The 21650-nt window shown below is 34.1% G+C and overlaps 1 long non-coding RNA gene across 1 annotated transcript; it reads right to left on the bottom strand.

Moving 5' to 3' along the window:
* Positions 1-19911: 19911 nt before the first annotated feature.
* LOC140693980 (uncharacterized) lies at positions 19912-21145 on the bottom strand. The gene is made up of 2 exons (XR_012069702.1): positions 20953-21145; positions 19912-20237 (listed from the first exon to the last, which is right to left on the bottom strand). It is a non-coding gene; the product is annotated as an uncharacterized lncRNA (long non-coding RNA).
* Positions 21146-21650: the final 505 nt, after the last annotated feature.

Here is a 21650-nt window from a genome sequence, read left to right as displayed (position 1 = left end):
ATTGGGAGTGTTCTAGCTTCATTGATTTACATGCTGCTGTCCAGTTTTCCCAACAGAATTTGCTGAAGGGACTGTCTCAATTCCATTGTATTTTCTTGCCTACTTTATCGAAGATTAATTGACCAAAAGTTTGTGGGTTCATTTCTGGTGTCTCTATTCTGTTCCATTGAATTATATGTGTGTTTTCCTACCAATAAAGTGCTGTCATGCTGACTGTAGCTCTATAGTATTATCTGAATCATTAGCGTAATTATATGCCAATGATTTTTGAACTTTAATCTTGCAACCTGCTACCTTGCTGAATTCTTCGATCAGCTGTAGTAGATTTTGTCTGGATCTTGCCGGGTTTTCTATATGTAGTAACATATTATCTGCATATAGTGAGACTTTTATCTCTTCTTTCCAATTTGCATTCCTATAAATTCTCTCCCTTGATTGATTGCTGGGCCTTGGACTTCCAAGATTATATTGAGTTGGAGTGGTGATAGTGTGCATCCTTGTCTTGTCCCAGATTTTAGTTGGAAAATTTTGACTTTCTCACCGTTGAGTACTCTGTTGGCTGTAGTTCTGTTTTCTATTGCTTTCATGATGCTGAAATATGTTCCCTCTATGCCTTGTTTGGTGAGATTTTTTATAATATGTGGGTGTTGAATTTTACCAAATGCTTTTCCTGCTTATATTGAGAGGATCATGTGATTTTGGTCCTTTCTCTTGTTGATGTGATGTATTACACTGCTTAATTTTTATATGTTGAACCACCCCTGTGTCCCTGGCATGATCCCCAATTGGTCATGAAGTATAATCTTTTATCTGTGTTGTTGGATTCTATTTGCTACTATTTTGGTGAGTATATTGGCGTCTGTGCTCATCAGTGATATTGGCCTATAATCCCCTTTTTTGGTAGTGTCTTTGCCTGGTTGTGGTATCTGGGTGATTGTGGCTTCATAGAATGACTTTGGGAGTGTTCCTTCCTTTTCAATCTTTTGGAAGAGTTTGAGAAGGAATGGTATGAGTTCTTCTTTGTAAATTTTGTAGAATTCTTCAGTGAATCCGTGCGGTCCTGGACTGCTATTTTTAGGGAGGTTTTACATTACTATTTTGATTTCATTTCTAGTGCACTGCTTGTTCAAGGGGTCAGTTTCTTCTTGATTCAGTCTTGGTGGACAGTATGTTTCCAGAAAGTTGTCCATCTCCTGTAGGTTATCCAGTTTATGTCCATATAATATTAATAGTATTTTTGTATGATATTCGGTATTTCTTCTTTATTTGTTGTAATTTTTCCATTCTCCTTCCTTATTTTGCTAATTTGTGCTCTCTCTCTTTTCTTTTATTTGAGTTTGGACAGAGGTTTGTCAATTTTACTTTCTTTTTCGAAATACCAGTTTTTGGATTCTTTGAATTTTTCCCTATAGTGTTTTTAATCTGTATTTTACTTATTTCCTCCCCAATATTTATGATTACCTTACTTCTGCTGCCTCGTGTGATTTTTTGTTCTTTTTCTAGTGCATTCTGCTGTGGGGTAAATTGTTTATTTGTGATTGTTCTTCTTTTTTGAGGAAGGCCCCTATCGCTATAAACTCCCCTCTCCAAACTGGTTTTGCTGTGTCCCATAAATTTTGTGTGGTTTTGCTTTCATTTTCTTTTGTCTCAAGGTACTTTTTCATATCAGCTTTGATTTCTTCATTAAACCATTGTTTTTTTAATAAAATATTTTTTAATCTCCAAGTTTTCCTTTTGTTCCCTTTTGTTTCTCCATTGTTGATTTCTAGCTTCAATGCATTGTTGTCAGTAAACTTGCTTGAGGTAATTTCAATCTTCATAAAATTGCTGAGGTTTCTTTTGTGCCCAAGTACATCATGAATCCTGGAAAATATTCCACGTGCACTTCAAAAGAATGTATATCCTATTTTGTGGCGGGTGCATTGCTCTGAAAATATCCACCAAGTCTAATATTTGTATTTTATTATTTAACTTCTCTGTTGCCTAATTTATTTTCTGTCTCGATGATCTGTCCAGTGATGTTAATGCAGTGTTGAAATCTACAAATATACATCCCCCTTTAAATCTGTTAGTAATTATTTTATGTACTTATTTGCTCCTCTATTTGGTGCATATGTATTAACGAGTGTGCTATCGTCATATTGTATCACTCCTTCAATCACTATAAAATGTCCTTCTTTATCTTACTTTATGGCCTTTGTTTTAAAGATTATTTTGCCTGCAATCAGTACTGCAACACCTGCTTGTTTGGCTTTTCCAATTTTATGGAATACCGTTTTCCATCATTTCACTCTCAATCTATATGTGTCCTTCTCTCTGAAGTGGGTCTCCTGTATGCAGCATATTGAAGGTTTTTGCTTTCTTATCCAACATGCCACTCTATGACTTTCAACTGGAGCCTTTAGTCCATTAACATTTATTTTAGTTGATGATAGGTTTGAGTTTATTGCCATTTTCACCTTATTTTCCAGGTGATTTAGTATTTCCTCTTTATTCCTTTCATCTTGTTTTTATGGTTAGGTAATTTTCCTTTGTATTATCATGAGTTTTATTTAGTTTTAGTGACTCCCTGATAAGTTTTGCTTTCTTGATACTCTTTTTTATAAGTCTTTTAGACCATTATTATAACTGCTTTTATTAAACTGATAGTAACATGATCTCAAACCCATCTTACCAAGAACAAAAAATTTTAAAAAGAAAGAAAAAAAATTCTCTATTTTCCTTCCTCCCTCTCCCACTCTCAATGATTTGTATGATTTGTTTTAAAATTTTGTGTTTATTTTATTTGTAATTCATGAGTTGTCACCTTTCTAGCTGTGAGTTTCACATTTCTGTAACATCCTGCTTCTTTTCTTTTTAGAGGAGACCTTTCAATATTTCCTTTAGCATGGGTCTAGTGTTGCTAATCTCTTGTAGCTTATTCTTGTCTGTGAAATTCTTTATGTCTCCTTCTACCATAAAGGATAGCCTTGCTGGTTAAAGTATCCTATGGTATATCATTTTTTTCATTCAGGATTTTGAGTATATCTTGTCACTCCCTTCTGACCTGTAGAAATTGTGTAGTGAAATCAGCTGGGAGCCTTCTGAGCATTTCCTTGTAACTCACTATTTGATATGACCTTGTTGCCTTTAGGATCATTTCTTTATCCTTGACTCTGGCCATCTTAATTATATGTCTTCCTGTGGGTGTGCTTGGGTTCTTCTTATTTGGGACACTGAGCTTCCTGTACTCGTATATCTGATTCCTTCTTTAAGTTTGGAAAGTTCTCAGTCATGAATTTTTCAAACACCTTTACAATCCCCTTTGATCTCCCCTCCCCTTCTGGGACTTCTACCACGCCAAGTTTGGCATGCTTTCTATTATCCCATAGGTCTCTTGTGCTTTTTTCATTTGTTTCTCTTTGTTTCTCTTGTAGATCTTCTAATTGGGTGCTTTATATTGTCCTGTCTTCTTAGTCACTAATTCATTCCTCTGTGTTATCTAGTCAGCTTTGTGACGCCTTTAGAGCATTCCTCATCTCAGTGAACGAGTTTATCTATTCTACTCGGCTCTTCCTTATTCCTTCCATTTCATTTTTGACATATTTTTTATCTCTAAACACTATCTCTTTTATTTCCTTCAGTACTTTGATCACTTCTTTTTTGAAATATTGATCTACTAGGATATCAGTGTCTATTTACTGATCATACTTTCTTGGGATTTCTACTGTTCTTTTAATTGGGAATGGTTTCTCTGCTCCTTTGACTTGCTCCTACCTCTCTGGCACTGTGGTTTTTGGAGTATCAGTTAACTAGTGTGGTCCTAAAGGAGTTTATCTACCTAATGCCTATGTAATAATACATGTTAGAAAAGAGAAAAGAGAGAGAGAGAGATAAAGAATTTTAAAGAAGGGATAAATAAATGTTTGAAGACATTGTATAATGAATAATAGAAAAGCAAGCTGAAACAGAGATTTGAAAAATATTAATAATAAAAATATTTTTAATTATTTCATAGGATTATAATGGGGGTATATATAATTGTATAAGAATTAGAAATTAGGAGAGTAATAGAAAATGGAACCGGTAAAAACAGATTAAAACAAGAGGGTTGTCAGTGTCCTCCTGGTGACTGTGTACTTTTAATGTGAAGTCTTTCTATATTCATCCTGTTTTGGAAGCTCATCTTCCTGTTCCAGAGGCCCTCCACTGGAGCCCTCATCTGTGCTGCTCCCAGGGCATGTTGGCAAGCAGATCGCTCCTAAACCCAACACTGGGTCAGGTGCAGCTCTCTTTACTCTGGGCTGTCTTGTCACTGCCCTGCCTGATGCTGCAGTCAGATGTTGCAGACTGACCAGTCAGGATTGGGCATCACGCCCTCTCCCAGCACCATCGTCAGAGGCTGCATTCCAGCAGAAAATGTGGGGGCCACCCACCCCCTCAGTGTGCCAATCACTCTGAAGCTCTGTGACACTGTATGCTCTGCCTTGGGTTTGCACAACAGAAGTGGGCTGAGGGAAGACTGAGGGACTGCCCTGTCAATGGTCTGGGCCAAAATCCAGCTCCTTGTTATCTTGGCAGACAAGTTCCCTGAGGAACCATTACAGTAGGATCCTATGTGCCTCATGGTATAGACAAATCTCCGTCTGACACTTGTGGCTTCTAATTCCTTAGGTGTAGATGCAGTTTTTGCCGCACTGCTGCCTGGGTGCAAAGCACCAGAGGCTATGGAGACTGTGTCTGAGCCCCAGCTCTCTTCACCTAGAAACGTTTGTGGATTTTCAGAGATGGGGAATGCAACCTTCCCCCCACAGGGCACATCTGTGCTGTTGTTTTATGGAAGGCCCAGGTTGTTCTGCCCTGTGCACCCACAACCATGGCACAAAGCCCACACCATTCCCCCAGGCTGCCACAATGCAGCCATCCCCATCTACCACCCAGCTCAGGCAGTGTGGCCCTGTCCTCAGTTTCCAGGCTACATCATTTGCTGGGCCTCACAGGGATCCTCTGTGCCTGTTTATCATAGTTCTGTTAGTCAACTTATACTTTGTACAGGTCCAAGACTTGAATGCTCCCCCTCCATCCTACCGAAATCTCAGTTGTAGAGAGGAGCCTTAGTGAATGAGCACCAGTCCTTCTTTGCTTCTCCCTCCCTGAGGTACCTGTCCCACTCTGTTTTGCCTTTTCTTCTTTCTTTCTTACTTTTCTACTGCCAGATTTTTTGCATCTTTATCTATTGAAGAGGACAATGTACTGTCAGAGTTCTGCAGGTTCTCTTGTTAGCTTAGTGGGTCTGTGGATGTGAGTCTTGGTGCATTTGTGGGAAAGGGTGAGCTAAGAGCATCTTTTTGCTCCACCATCTTTGCCTCCCCCCAAAAAATTCTCACTTTATGGTGGAAGATAAACATAGTCTGGAAATAAATGGAAAAGGTATACCATGGAATTGACAAGAAAGTGCAGATAGCAATGCTCAAATCATACAAAATACGTTTTAAAATAAGGGCCAAAATGAAAGAGATATGAGATAATATAAAGAAATTTACATCAAGAAAAAAATTTGGGAATTACGTTCAGTAAATTATATATGGCCCAACAGCATAGATCCTAAACATAAAAAGAAATTTTAGTAGACATGAAAGAATTAATTCATTATAAAACAATAATTGTAGATGAGTTTAACACCTCACTCTTCTGATGATCAGATCATTCAGAAAGAATATCTGTTAGAAAACAGAGGTCTTAATTGCATATTAAATCATTTGAACCTAACTGAGCTATTGGACACTGCATCAGAAAAGCAGAACATATAAACTTTTCAAGTAAGCACAGGATTTTATCTAAGGAATTAACCACATATTAGGACATAATATAAGCCTCAGAAATTTTAAGCAATTATAGATTATATCAAGTATTTTTCCATACACAAAAGTATGAAGCTATGCATCAACTCTAGAAAGAAGAATAGGAAAACACAAACATGAGGTAAAACCACATCTTTTAAAAAAATACAATAAAACAAGTTCAATGATGAAATCAAAGGGGAAATAAATTCATACCTGGAGACAAATTACAATGAAAACACAGCTACATAAAACGTTTGGGATGCATCAAAGACAAATCTAAGAGGTAAGCTGAGAACAAATCAAGCCTTCTACAAGGAACAAGAAAAACCCCATACAAAAGTCCAAGCATATCACCCAAAACCACAAGAAATAAGAACAAACAAAATCCAAAGGCAGTAGAACGAGAAATCTTTAATGATTAGGTCGAAAATAAATAAAAAAGTTGAAAAATAAATTACAAATCATAAAATCAACAGCTTTAATTTTTCTTAAAATATTAACATACAGGAAAGCATTTAGCCAGGCTTATCAAGAAATACAGAGACTGCACCCAAACAAAATAAGTAATTAAACAGTAGAAATAATATCTGATATTATAGAAATACAAAAAAAGATTATGAAAGCACTATAAGCTGTTACATGACAACCAACTGGATGACCTAAAAGAAATGGACAAATTTATAAAAACGTACAGCCTGCCAAGACTGAATAAAGAGAAAACTGAGAACTTGAGTAGAGCAATCAGTATAAGTTAAATAAAATTTATAACTTTAAAAACACCCTTTGAACAAAATGCCTGGATTCCTTCACTAAAATCCCTTTACCCCTAACTAGTTTAACAAATGAAGGAGTAAGGACATTTCCCAATGTTATTCCATGAGCCCACCATTACCCTTATAACAAAACAACTCAAAGACAATCCCCAAAAAAATAAAAATGAAAATGAAAATCCAATACCATTGATGAATAGAGATTCAAAAATCCTCGAAAAATTTCAACAAATTAATCCAGCAATTCATATAAAGGATTATACATGATGATCAGATGGATTCCTTCCAGATTCACAAGGACGGTTCAACATACACAAGTCAATCAGCATGACACATATCTAATAAAAGAAGGACAAAATTCACAAAACCATGTCAATACACAAAGAAAAAGCATTTGACAAAATTCAACATACATTAATCATCAGAACTCTCATGAAATTGTGTACAATGGGAACATTTCTCAACATACTAAAGGACATTTATAACAATTTATAATATTCAGGGGAAAGGCAGAAAGCCTTCTGTGTAAATTCGGGAACAAGACAAGGATTCCTACTCTCACCACATCTGTTCAATTGTAATAGAAGAAAGGAAAAGGGAAAGAAAAAGAAGTAACAGAAACACAAAATTGAATGAAATAGGTAAAATCGTCACCAGTACTGAAGTCATAAATATCTACACAGAGAGCCCTAAGGGCTCCACACTGACTATTATGAACAAAAAATAATTTCATCAAGGGAGCAGAGTACAAGATTAATGTAAAGACGTCTCTTGCATTTGTCCACATTAATCATGAGATACCATAAATTGGACTTTGAAAGCAAAAACATTTAAAACCCCATTCCCCTGAATATCTTAAAATAAATGTAATCACATATGTGAAAGATCTACACACTGAAAATTATTAAACATTGACAAAGAAATTAAAAATGATTCAAAGAAATGGTAAGATGTCTTGTGCTCTTGGATTGAAAGAGTTCATATTGTTAACAAGACAGTACTACACAAAGAAACATAAAGATTTAGTGCAATTATTGTTACGAAGCTGTATTTTCCACATAAGAAGAAAATAAATACCTCTAAGTTTTACATGAAACCATTAAAAATTGCCAAAATGATCTTGAGAATAAACAACAAATCTCGAGGTATAAACCTCCTGGATACATTACCCTACTAAAAACTTACAGTAATAAAAACACTATGGCATTGGCACAGAGATATAATCAATAAAAAGAGATAGAGAGCCTAGAAAAAATTCCACACTCCTATGAGCAATGAATCTATGATAAAAGAGGCAAGAGTTCACAATGGAGAAAAGACAAGTCTCGTCAATGGATGGTGTTGGGAAATCTGGACATTTACATGTAAAACAGTGAAATGAAAGCTTTCCCTGACATCATATACAAAAATAAACTCCAAGTGTATTAAGGACCTACATATAAGACCTGATACTATAAAACTGCTAGAAGGGAGTATAGGTGATACACTTTTGGATATACATCATAGGAATATTTTCTTATATCAGTCTCCTAAGGTAAAAGAAATAAAAGCAAAAATAAGCAAGTGGAACCTAAACAAACTAGAAAATTTCTGCACAGTTAAGGACACTATCAATGAAATGAAAACACTGCCTATGTAATTGGAGAACATATTTGCAAACAATGCAAGTGACCAGGGGTTAATAAATGTAGGTTAATAGATATAACAGGAATTTAGGTTACACAGCTCAAGATGAAAAACAAAAACCCAATCAAAAACAAAAGTAGAGTACCTGAGTTAATATTTTTCCAAAGAAAACATTCAGATGAGTAACAGGAAAGTGATAAAATTTTACAACATTACTAATTATTACATAATTGCATAGCAAAACAACAATGAGGTATCACTTCACTCTGGTCAAACGGCTATTATCAAAAAGTCTACAAATAGTAAGTGTTGGAGACGATGTGGAGGTAAGAAATCTCTTGTATACTCTTGGTAGGAATGTAAATTTGTACAACTTCTAAGGAAAACAGTATTCAGATTTGTGTAAAAACTAAAATGTTTACTACCATATGACCCAGTAATAACTCTCCTAGGAAAAATCTGGGGAAAACCCCTTAAATTGAGAAGAACCAATGTTCACAACTGCACTGTTTATAATATGCAAGACAGGGAAGGAATCCAAAAGTGCACTGTAGACTATGGACTTAAGAAGATATGATGTTTCTATAAATACACGATGGAATAATACCCAGTCATGAAAAAATATAACACATTGCTATTTCAGCATCATGAAAGGACTTAGTAAATATTGTGCTTAGTGAATTAACTTAGACAAAGACAAAAGTATATAATTTAATTTATCTGTGGAATCTAAAGAATAACAAATATCTGTGTACATCTATCTATAGCTATTTATTGATATATGACAGATAAATAGTTAGAAGTATGGATATATACATACATGATAGATAGATATATAGATAAATGATAAATAGATAGATAGATAGATAGATAGATAGATAGATAGATAGAGCTATAGAGAGATAGATAGAGACATGATGGAGAGGTAAAGAGATTAGATAGACAAGACTTAAGCAGACTCTAAGATATGGGAAGAATTTATATTTACCAAAGTGGAAGGGAAAGAGAATTTAATGGTAGGACATTGACAGATACAAAGTAGTATATATTAAGTAGAGAAGCAACAACGATAATCTGTATAGATTAGGGAATTATAAACAATAGCTTAAAATAATTTTATGTTACAATTATTGTAATAATTCATATTGCAATATAATCTACAAATTGGCTGGAATCACTATGCTATACATCTGAAACTATGCAATATTATACATCTACTGTACTTCAATAAAAAATAAAATATATCATGTATAATTTAGTCCTTTCTCCATTGATAGAATCTTCCTTTAATATTGTTTTATTTCACTCTTTGCTTTTAATGATTACTGTTTCAAATTATTTCTTTTAAACTTCTGAACATGTTACCAGTTTGAAGTATCTATATTTATTGCCCCTAATTCTTATTTTTCTCTCTTTAATCCATATAGTATAGTAGCATTTAATAACATAACCAAAGAAAAAGTTGCAACTTTCTCATGGTCTCTTCTTAGAATTTTGGTCAATGTTTTGCATATTTCTGCCATTTTATATTTCTTAGAAGACTTCTTTTCTACACCTCTTATAGGGTGTCTCGGTTTTGTTTTTTCATCTCATTCAGGTTTTGTTTGTCTGTTAAAGTCTTTACTTTCACTTTATATCTAAGAGATAACTGTGTAAGTATTATTGTGTGAGTGATTTCTTATTTCTGTAGTTTGAAAATACAATTTTATTTACCCTTGGCATATGTTTTCTGCTCAGAATTCTGCCGAAAATCTAATGGTGGTTCCTTTGTAGATTATCATATCTTTTCCTGGATGCCTTTAAAATTTTACTCTTTCATTGACTTGCCAATTTGCATATGACGTATCTTGAAGGAGGTCCCTTTGTCTTAAAGTTATTGGTGTTTTTTTGGCTCACAGACTTGTATATCAGTTCCTTACACAGGTTCAGGAAGTTATCGACTATTACTTCTTTAAATAAACCATCAGCTGCCTTCTAACTGTCTTCTCCCTCTAGGGTTACACTCTAAAGTGCACTTCCTGAGGAAGTCTGATGGCTACTGTAGAATTTCCTCAGTTTTTAATATCTTGAATCTCTGCCCTCTCCTATCATTTCTAGTTTTGTAATGGTGAGTTTGCCAATCTCTCTTCCACAAAGACAGTCTACATCCAATGCTTTCTGTTGTACACGTCATCTCATTTATTAAGTTCTCCTTGTCCTCCAGTAATGTTTGGTTATTTTGTAGTTTCAGTCTCTTAGGTATTGTATTCCTTATCATCATTTCATTTATTCCTGAGCTCACTAAACTGCTTTCTCAGTTATGTATTTTGTATTGAGTTTCTGCATGACACCTATTTGGATTCTCTATTAGTTATATGGCAATATACCATGGCTTTAAGTTTGTTTGCTGCAGGGTTGTCATTGTGTGTATGTGTGTGTGTGTGTGCAGGTGCGTGTGTGTGTTCATGTGTGTCTGTGTCTGTCTCAGTGTCTGTGTGTGTCTATCTGTGTGTTAGCATGCCCTATAATGTTACTGTGATTGGTCATGATCTTGATAAATTATTGCTCTGATGGCACTTAATAACAGATTGGGTGTTGAAGTCCTTGGTTATGTTTTCTGGTAGCTTGCAATATTGCACACTTTTTCGTTTTATTTACCTGAGCTACCTCTGATAATATTTCAAAATAGCACTTTCCAGTCTCTACTGTCTGGATAAAAGATGTGCTTCCATTGTCACTTCTTAGAATTCTCTGGTAGTTAATGCCTCTGTTGTCACAGGGCCTGTGAACCCTTCCTTTTATCTGATATCCCTTGAGAATCAGTGTACACATTGAGGAAATGTGTAAAGGCAGGTGGGTATTTGGAATCAGACAAGTGCCTTTGCTATGTCCAGTGTTGCAAGATAACTTGTCTCCACCACTGTGAATGGGGAGTAAGGACAGTTTCATGAATGTCTGAGTGTCTGAAGGATGGAAATTCTGTCTCCAATGTGGCTCCCTCCTAGTTACCAGTGATCATGAGTACTGGTACAGTTGGAGGCCGAAACTCTGTGAGCCACTGAGACTCTGTTTCTACTGGGTTCTCTGAACTTGTGGACTCAGATATCCTACTCAGGTGGCCTTGGCTGCAGACACCAACACTGATCTTTCCTCAGTTCAGCTTCCAATGTGTGTTTTAGTCCACCAAACTTCACCTGTTCACATGCGTTGTGGAGTATTGTTTTGTGTTGTAGTTATTTTTGTACAGATGTCAATGTTTTACTGACTGTAGATGTAAGGGGAGAGTCAAAAATAGTTTAAACTTATGTCAGTTTTAAAAGTATATACCTTTTCAATTAAAAGCTTAAATTCTAATTAGTACATTATAAGAACACTACATAAAGTGAACAAAACACCTCCTTTAATATCATAGTACTACAAAGTATTTTGATTTTCCTGGTTTTTTTCTTCAATGATTTTCCCACCTACATGCACATTTTACTAAAATATATCCCTATAATCTCTTTAAAATCAATTAAATTATTAAAATAATTCTCTGTGCTGCAAATATAGCCCTTTTGGTTCTCTAATTTATTATTTGTACCTTGCACATTTCTGTCTTCTCCATCCTTCTTCCCTTTCCCCACAGGAAACCACTATTTGTTACACTACACATATATATGTCATTCTTTTTCTGTTTTTTATGATTATTTCTCTTATATCTTTATTTTCCTCATTTAAGTGACAACATAGAGTGTTTTCCTCTGTATGACTTATTTTCCTATATGCAACACTTTCTGGGTCCAGTCACATTGTTCCAAATGGCAGAATTTTACTTTTTAATATACAATGATGAAGTATTTATTATGTTATCAATATCTCACATCTATTTCAGTCTATCACCTGTTGATGGGCAGTTGAGTTGTGCTTTTACCCTTGGCTACTATAAATGATGATGTTAAAACATTTGGGGTAATATATCTTTTAAGATAATCTTTTCATTTTTTTCTCAGATTTATACTGAAAACAGGAGTTGCTGCAACAGATAATGCTTATATTTCTAGTTTTCTGAGCACTGTCCACAGTTTTATAATAGTGAATGCATCAATTTATGTTTTCACAATCAGTGTACCTGGGTTCCCTCTTATCAACATTCTTATTAATGTCTGTCATTTGTAGACATTTTGTTAATTTCCATTTAGGTTGCTGTAAAATTATGTTTCATTCTGGTTTGGATTTATGTTTCCTAATTAATAGCAATGTTGTGTTTCTTTTTATGAGCATGAAAATCATCCACATGTCTGTTTTTGTAAAGTTTCCATAAAGATTGTTTAACTGTTTTTATTTTGGGGTCTTTATTTTTAAATATCGAGTCTAATATGCTATATATATATATATTATTGATATTAACATCTTGTTGGTCCCATTGTGTGAAATTCTTCCTTCTATTCTGTCTGTTATCATATGTCTTGTTGAAGGTTTCCTTTGCTCTGCAAAAGATTTTGCGCTTCACACTAATACAAGAAATAGAATCCCTGTATTGCAGAATACATCTATTTTTTCCTCAGTAAACTAAAAATTGTAACTATTAGTGTTTTTTCCTTTAATTTGGAGACAGATCAAAAATAAAGATTGCTATGATTTATCTCAAAGTCTGTTCTGCTCATGTTCTTGGTCAAAAATTGTACATTTTCAGGCTTTACTTTTAGGAAATTCATCCATTTCTATCTCATTTTTTATACTATGGAAGGAAGTGCTCTTACATCTTCCAATTACATGTACTGTCCTGTTATCTCAGAACGACTTTTTGAAGAGACTGTCTTTTTTCCATTTTATACTCTTGCCTCCTTCTTTGTACACTAATTCACCATATTTTTGTGGGTTTATTTTCTGACACTTTATTTTGTTCCATTGATCTATGTGTTTCTTTAGTTGCCATATTTTGATGTATTGATTACTGTAGCTTTGTATTAAGTTCTAAATTCAGGGAGGGTATTACCCACAGCTTTGTTCATTTTTTAAAATAATTTTAGAAAATTTGGATCTTTCAGATATATGTATAAATTTTATTACTTTTCTCCTTGTTTGGTGAAAAAACTTATGGATTCTGTGAGAATAGAAATTTACTAAAAGAAAAAACCTGAGAAAAATACTAAATTGTAGAGGATAAATTATTCAATATTAACAACAACTGGATTGCTGTATAAATCAAAGAAAATATATAAAGAAAAATGACAACAAAAACAAAATCCATGGGGTATAACAAAAGCAGTATTAGAAGGGATGCTTATAGCAAAATAATCCCACTTATACAAATAAGAACAATTTCTCTCTTATATTCTTACAACCAAAAGATGTCACATAATAATAAAAAAAACTTGCTAGTAGAAGGAAAGACAGCTGAAAGGACAGAACATAATTAAATAAAATACGGATTAAAAATATAAATATTTAATCAATCTAAATAATGGCTTTTGAAAGATAAATAATGTTGGTGAAGTTTAACCAGACACATGAGCAAAAAAGAGAGTTACAGATAAATAAGCTCAGAAATAAATGAGGAGTTAGAGCTTATATCAAAGAAATACAAAGCATCATAAGATGATACAACAAACTATATGCCAATAAAATGGAAACCCTAGAAGAAATGGACAAATTCTTAGAAAGACTTAATCTCCAGAATGGAATGATAAATAAAATATGAACAGATTATCACTAATGAAATTGAATAAGTATTTAAACAAAATCTCCCAAGAAACAAAATTCCAGGCCTAACAGCTTCACAGGTGATTTCTCCCAAACATTTAAAGAACTATCATCTATACTTCTCAGAGAATTCCAAAAATTTCCAGAGGAAGGGAGGCTTTCTACTGGACATTTCTGTATCACATTGCTACTACAGCTGGAACAAATACCTCAAAAAATTACAGGTTAAATACTACTGATAAGCATAGATGCAAAAATCCCCACTAAATTGTTAGCAAATAAAACAATACATTAAGAAGATTATACATTATGATTAAGTCCACTTTATTCCAGGGATGCAAAAGTGATTGAATACCCAAAAATTAATCAGTATGATACACCACACAAACAACCTGAAGAATAAAAATTATATGGTCACCTCAATAGACTCATAAAGTGTTTTGACAAATTCAGTATCTATTTAAGATTATATTTCTCTTCAAAGTGGGCATGAGGAAACATACCTCAACACAGTTACAGTCTTATATGACAAGAACTCATCTAACATGACACTCACTGATTAAAAGCAGAAAGCATCTCCAATAAGAGCAGGAGGAAGACAAGAATGCTGACTCTTACCACTTTTATTCAGTATAGTATGGAAATTCTAGCCATAGCTATCCAAAATAAAAGTACATAAAATTTAGCTAATTAAGAAAAGGAGTAAAAGTATCTGTTTGAAGATGACATACTTTAAACAGAAATCCTAAAAAGGGTGCCACAATACTACTAGGGCTTATCAATGCATTTGGTAAAATTTTCGAATGCAAAATTAACTTACAGAAATCTTGCATTTCTACACACTAACAAGAAGCTAAATGATACAGAAAGTGAGGGAACTGTCTCATTTACAGTTGCATTACAAAAAAAATCAAAAAATGTATCCAACCAAGGAGGTAAAAGACCTGTACTCAGAAAACTATAAAATATTTATAAAAGAAATTGAAGGTAATGCAAACAGATGAAAGGATATAGTGTGTTCATAGATCAGGAAAAATATAGTTTTTAAATGACAGCATAAGCCAAGAAAATGCACAAATTAAATTCAGTGCCTATCAAAATACCAAGGGCATTTTCAGACACTTAAAATAAATAATTCTAAAATTTACATGTAAACACAAAAGAATTGAAATCACTAAAAAAAAAAGAAAGAAAAGAATACAAACAGACTGAAAACAGAAACAACTTTAACAAAGAACAAAGAGGATATATCACTGTCCCTCATTTTAAACTATAATACAAAGCTACAGTAATGAAAAGAATATGGTAGTGGCACAGAACAAACAGAATAATAGAACACAAAAATGCCTGAAAATGAAAACAGACACTATGGTCATTTAGCCCATTACAAAAAATGAATATACAGTGGGGGAAAGGTAACCAACAGGCACATGAAACCGATCAACATCACTAACCATCAGAAAAATGCAAGTCCAAAAACCAATGAGATTTTATGTCACTCCTGTCAGTATGACTATTATCAAAAAGATAACAAACGTAAATATTGGTGAGGATTTAACAAAAACAACCCTGATGCACTGCTGGAGTGAATGGAAATATATGCTGCCACTGTGGAAAGCAACATGGAGATTTATCTAAAAATAAAAAATGAAATATAATTCTACATTTCCATATCTGGATACTAATTCCAAGAAAATAAAGATACTAATTAGAAGAGATTAATTCAACCATATATTCACTGCAGCATTATTCACAAAAGACAGGATATACAAGCAAATTAATTGCTCAATAGATGATGGATAAAGAAGATATGAGTTTATAAAATATATATCTATCCATTTAACTACAGATTTACCTATATTTATATATATATATATATATATATATATATATATATATATACACACACACACATAAAAATACAAAGGGTTATTATTCAACTCTAAATAGATTAAGTTTTTGTCATTTGCAGCAAATGGGTAGGCCAAGAGTGTAATATGCTAAGTGAAATAAGTCAGAAAGAGAATGACAAATACTGAATGATGTTATTCACATTTGGAATTTTAAACAAATGAACTTAACAACACAGAAAAGTAGTTATACATATAGAAAGAAAGAGTTTGTTCACAAGAAGGAGGGAAATGGGGTAAGGAAAAGAAAAAGTTGAGGAAAATTAAGAGAGAAATTTTTCCAGTTGCAAATTAAATGAAACACGGACAAGAAATATACTGTATGGGGAATAGTCAATAACTATGAAATATCTTTAAATAGCAACAAATCATAACTACATATATTCTGGAGAACAGTTTGAAATGTATTAAACATAGTGAACAGTATGTTGTGTAGGGGAAACTAACGCAGTGTTATAGATTAAAGTACACCTCAAAAACAAACAAACATGCTTACCGTAAATGAAAATAGATTTCTAATTAACAAAGGCAGGGGTTGGAAAAGGAGAATTTGATTAATGCTCTCAAAAGCTACAAACCTCCAGCTGTAAAATAATCGTGTTCTAGGGATGCCCAATATTAACTTGAAAATTACAAGCAATACTGATTTATGTTCAATATAAATGTTGTTAAGAGAGTAGACCATAAGGTTTCTCATCACAACCAAAAGACAAATTGTATTTCTTTAAAATTGTATCTAAATGAGATAATGAATTCTCCCTAAAGTTGCTATGATATTTATTACATGATAGTTCTATATCAAATCACTATCCTGTGCACCTAAATTTGCACAATGTTTTATGCCAATTATATCTCAATAAAAGCAGAAGGAAAAATGGAAATTCAATGGTAATTTTTCCCATGTCATTTCTCATGTTCGTATTTGCAGCAAGTAAACTTATGTCATGATATACTTATCCTAGGTAAAGATACTAATAAATAGGTGATTCTAATAAGTTATAAATAAAGATAGTAATAAAATTAGTGGTTTACTATGCCTAAACATTCTTCATTTTAACAGCCCACTGCTTCTGTAGGCATCAAAATTTCAATCTGTGTATTCATCTGAGATTAGGGAATGGATACAAATTTTAAACTGGCTGCTCTTGCTGTGAGTGATAAAGTTCACTGTCTCTGACCGATGGTCTCATCTCCCCGACAGCATCTGTAAGAAATGAACATGCTAGGTTGCTAAAAATCTCAGCATGTTTAAATCTCATAACTCCTACAATTCTTAACTGTTTTGCAATGGGAATGCAATACTGACAAAGACTTGATTTTGGATAACAATGTGGTGTTTTCTCATGGTTGCATTACGGAATGTGAGGATAATCCCTGAGATCCACAACAAATATTCTTGCTCAAGTGCTGGGCAAAGAAGTGTAAAACTTCTGCATTATTAGGACTGAGGACTGCTTTCAAAATGATGACTATGCTCACTCTATTCCAGGTAGTCCAAGGGAAGAAAAGTTATTGCAATTTCTGTGTGAACGGGAATAATTCAGTGGTTGAGACTCTACAAATTATTAAACGTGTGTTCAAAGCCAAAATATGTTGTGTAAACAATGAGAATTAAAAGAAAAAAAGTTAGACATAAGCTTAAATTAAAAAGGTGATAGAGTCCTGTGCTGGGCTCTGGGGACTGGAGAATGTGTATGCCTCAATCCCATTCAAGGGTTCAGAGGCATGGCCCTAACATCAGCTCAGGATTCAATGAGCAGATAACAATTACTATACTGGGAGAAATATAATCTACCTCTCCCTGATCGGAAGAAAATCTGGTGGCTCAATGAAAGTCTTAATTCAGAGAGATTCTGACAGATGCAGAGGAAAAATTCACTGATGACTCAACTAAGACAAAGTTAGTTACTGCTTAACAATCCATCTTCACACACACACACACACAGTGTTAGAGAGATTTGTAGTATTTTGTGGGAAGAATTCAATGGGCAGAGCTCAGAGAATAGATTTCATAGCACCAGCAAACTTTTGTACTTTGATCAAAACTCTAATTTTCCCAGGTAGAAAACTACAGATGGACAAACAAACAATATTGTTCTTTACGATATCTAATTTTGAATGTATACTGTAGCTTTTAATTTATCAGTATAGAACCTTGTTAAGATGATCACGGTAAGACCCACTGTCTTATAAGTGAGCTGGAAACTAGCTGCTCAACCAGCCCATCTGATCCCCAGATGGCTAATGTAAGCAACAACATAGCCACCATCAGAGATCAGCAGACAAACTTAAAAGCTTGGTGTATCTGTTGTAGGAAGAACCACGGCTGTCCAGACACAGTTCTCCAGCTGCAAGTGGTCTGTATTGTTCTCTTGGTATAGGTCATATTGGTGAGATGTTGCTAGAGTTCACCCTGGCCCATTTGCCCATTCTCCAGAATATCAAAAGCTTTCTTCAAAACAGGTGACAAATTTTCTGTACACAATTCTGCCATTCTAGACTTATCAGCTGACACTGGCTGCATCATCGTGAGTAGAAGCCTTAGGGTCCCTGACCTTACCTACAATTTTCCAGTAATTCAGGGCATTTCACATTCTGAAAATGCTTCGTGTTTTTTTTAAATTAATGGGAAAGAGTCAAAGACTTCCATGAATATTTTAAATTTCCTAATATCTGCAGAAATTTGGTATTCTTGCAGTTGGACAAATTTTTAATTCTATTACCCTCACCTCCTTCTAGTCCACACATTTTAGATCGCAATTTGATTACTGAATACCACCACCCCATCCAAGGGTCTAGTACATCTTAGAAATTTCCCGTGTGAAGGTAAGAAGGGGCAAATGTTATGTGGGGTATATAAACCTACATTAAATGTTTGCAAAGGCACTGTCTCTTCTGGAAAAAGCTCTGATTCTAAGAAGTAAATTAATTTGGAGTCAGTATAGTTATTGGTATGGGGAAGAGAATCAGCTATTTTGGGATGGGTGGGTGATGAAAAGACAGGAAAATATCCAGCAAATGAGAAAGGAATGATTTAGACTTATGGAAGTATGAATTGAGAAGACAATGATACTTTGTCTTCTGTACGTACCTCCAATTACTGTCTTGAGTGACTAGTCCTTGCGCTGTGAAAAGAGCTAGTTTGTGGTATAGAGTAAAGACCATAACGAAATAGTTTGAAAACCATGACAGTTTTGTTCTTTCAGGAAAGTAGATTTTGCTTAAAATCAACATGTATTTTTCATTCACTAAATACTAAAATGCATCCTGTGGCATGTGCTGTGCTTACTGTGCTGGTATCCAAGGCAGACAAGGAAAGCGGGATAGACATAAAACATCTGGAGGAGGTGGTTTCTGTGCTGAGAGGAGGATAGTCTAAGTAGGTAAAAGGAGGACACCCAACGTCCAAGGATGAAATGGAATAAAACTGTTGAGTTTGGAGCTAACATTGTTGAGAAACATTTGGCTGGATATATGTCCAGATACAGTGAAACATAAAGATATGCCAAGGTAGTCAGATGCCAGATTTATAAAGAAATGACTAAACTAAATTGAGTTAATTTTGTGTGATTAGAGTTGGAAAGGCATTAAGTGCCACCCTGAGAACGTAAGCTTTTCTTTGGCTGGAAGATAATAGCAACATAAATTATTAACTAGAAAATATAGTGTAGACTGTTGAGGGCAGGAAATGAAAGCACCAACTGGAATGCTTTGAGAACAGCACAAAGAAGACCATAGATAAATTGCTACTTAAATTCTACCACATGCTGAATGTGCCATCTTAGACTACATCATGTGACCTTTTTGATTCCAGGGATGACATATTAGAGAACATGATCCCTGGGTGGTTCCTGCATGTATCTCCTGTTCCAATCTATCCTAACTTAACACATTTAATACTTTCCAGGAAGAACCAAAAACCACTTATTACTTTTCCCTCTCTCCATGTTTTATTATTTTTCCAAATTCTTCCATTTTTTCTTCTTCCTTACAAGAAATTATTTAAATTTACCCCCATATTGTTCCATCAAAAGATTTTATCAAATATCTATTTTTTTTTAAAATGGCAAGTTAGTCTCCCATTTAAATCTTAACTCTATTAAGAAATATTAAGGAAAATACAGGTACACATCTATGTTTATTGTTCAAATAAGAAAATAGCAAATAGTTGTCGACATTTGCCAACATCATTTATAATTTTTGTTTCCTGCATAATCTGGTAGTTCTCTGGTAGATCAGTTGTAATTAGGATGACGTTCATAAACTGAAGATGGCTGATGAGTTGGCCTTGAAAGAGAGTTAGCTGATGTATCAGCTATCACTGGCACTGGAAAGCGTGGGTTGCACCCTGGTTGAAGTTTAGGAAAACGACCTTCATTTGCAGATATGTTGTGATATGTATTTGGAAAAGTAGAAGGCTCCATCATCAGTCCATAATAATTGCCCTGTATGGGAGATAAGATACTCTACTGAGAAATAGAAGTTGTAGTTCAAATGGAGTTCACAACACGGCCATTTGTTTCATTGTAACTGCTTTGAGAGTGCCAGTGGAGAGTGGTCAACTTATTTAGAATAGCTCGTTGACCCACTGCAATTTGTTCTGGTGGTCTGACATTGATGATGGAGGAGAAAAATCACCTCTGATCGGGGTAGTTGTATCACCAATTATGTGGCTAGTAGAGGGCTTTCTTTTTAGAAATTTGCAGAAGGTAATCATGCACTTTCTCCAATAGTGTCAGCCACAAATCCAGAATTATTATTATCCACATTATACCCTGCTTTAAAGTGCTGCTCTTTGAAGTCTTCAGCCAATGAAGACACCAGAGAGGCATTTTTAATCCCAACTCTTCTTTTTATTCTCACTAAAACCTGGGGACAGCCTCGTTTAAAATTTGGATTATGATAAAAGTGCAGCTACAACCAAAGGAGAAACATTTTAGTAATATTTATACCAAAATACAAGACTACAATAAGCCTAATGTGTAAAACCTGATTCCACGTTTACTATGTAAGGATAATATCATCAAAATATGAACATTGCTAACAATATTTTGAAGTTCCTTATTTGGAAAATACACATTTAATTATTATAGTCATCAAATTTAAATGTTAGCATTTGCGGTAACGGTGAATGACACTTTTGAAAAGCAGCTTTATTACCTTTATATGGATTTCTGGAATGATTCATAGTTGTAAGCAAAGTTTCTCATAATCTTGAATACTTAAGTCACTGTCCTCATTTTTTAGAATAAATAAAGTATTTTAGACTTAATAGTTTTATACAATTTTCAAAATCTTGCGTTACATTTATATTACCATTGATTGATGTGCAAAATAAAATTTTATATATAAGTTACCAAGTGGTAACTAAAATTTTTGAATATCTTTCTTAATACAGACACTTCTTTTTCTTCTGCTGGAAAGTCAGCTAGACAAGCACACATTTGAAAATTCTGCCTCACTTTCCTAAACCCATAAAAGTTAAGCTGTCTAAGTAAACTTTTCATGCTTCCAGTTTCAAATATTCTGAAAGGGGCCTTTCTTTCCAAAACTTCCTTCTTCAAGACATCTTCATCAATCACTACGGAAGACCCATTAACACCCCACCAGATGAATTTAAATTGGTCACTCCAATCTATTTTCCAGAGTTTTCTTGGAAATGTCAGAGAACGAAAATCATTATCTTCTTCTGGTTCAGAGACACAAAATGTGTAACATGGTGTTTTTATCAAGGATTCTTCAGACAAAGTCTGAAAAGCATTTTCTTCAATCATAAAACTCATGTCCAAATCCCCAGAGAATGTTTGATCACACAATAGAGATCTACTGGAGTTTCCTGAGCCACTTGGTCCATCTTT

The sequence above is a fragment of the Vicugna pacos genome, unplaced genomic scaffold, assembly GCF_048564905.1.
Source record: "Vicugna pacos unplaced genomic scaffold, VicPac4 scaffold_20, whole genome shotgun sequence".
Taxonomy (NCBI): Eukaryota; Metazoa; Chordata; class Mammalia; order Artiodactyla; family Camelidae; genus Vicugna; species Vicugna pacos.
The sequence above is the reverse complement of the archived record's forward strand: the minus strand, read 5'-3'. Positions and strand labels throughout refer to the sequence as shown.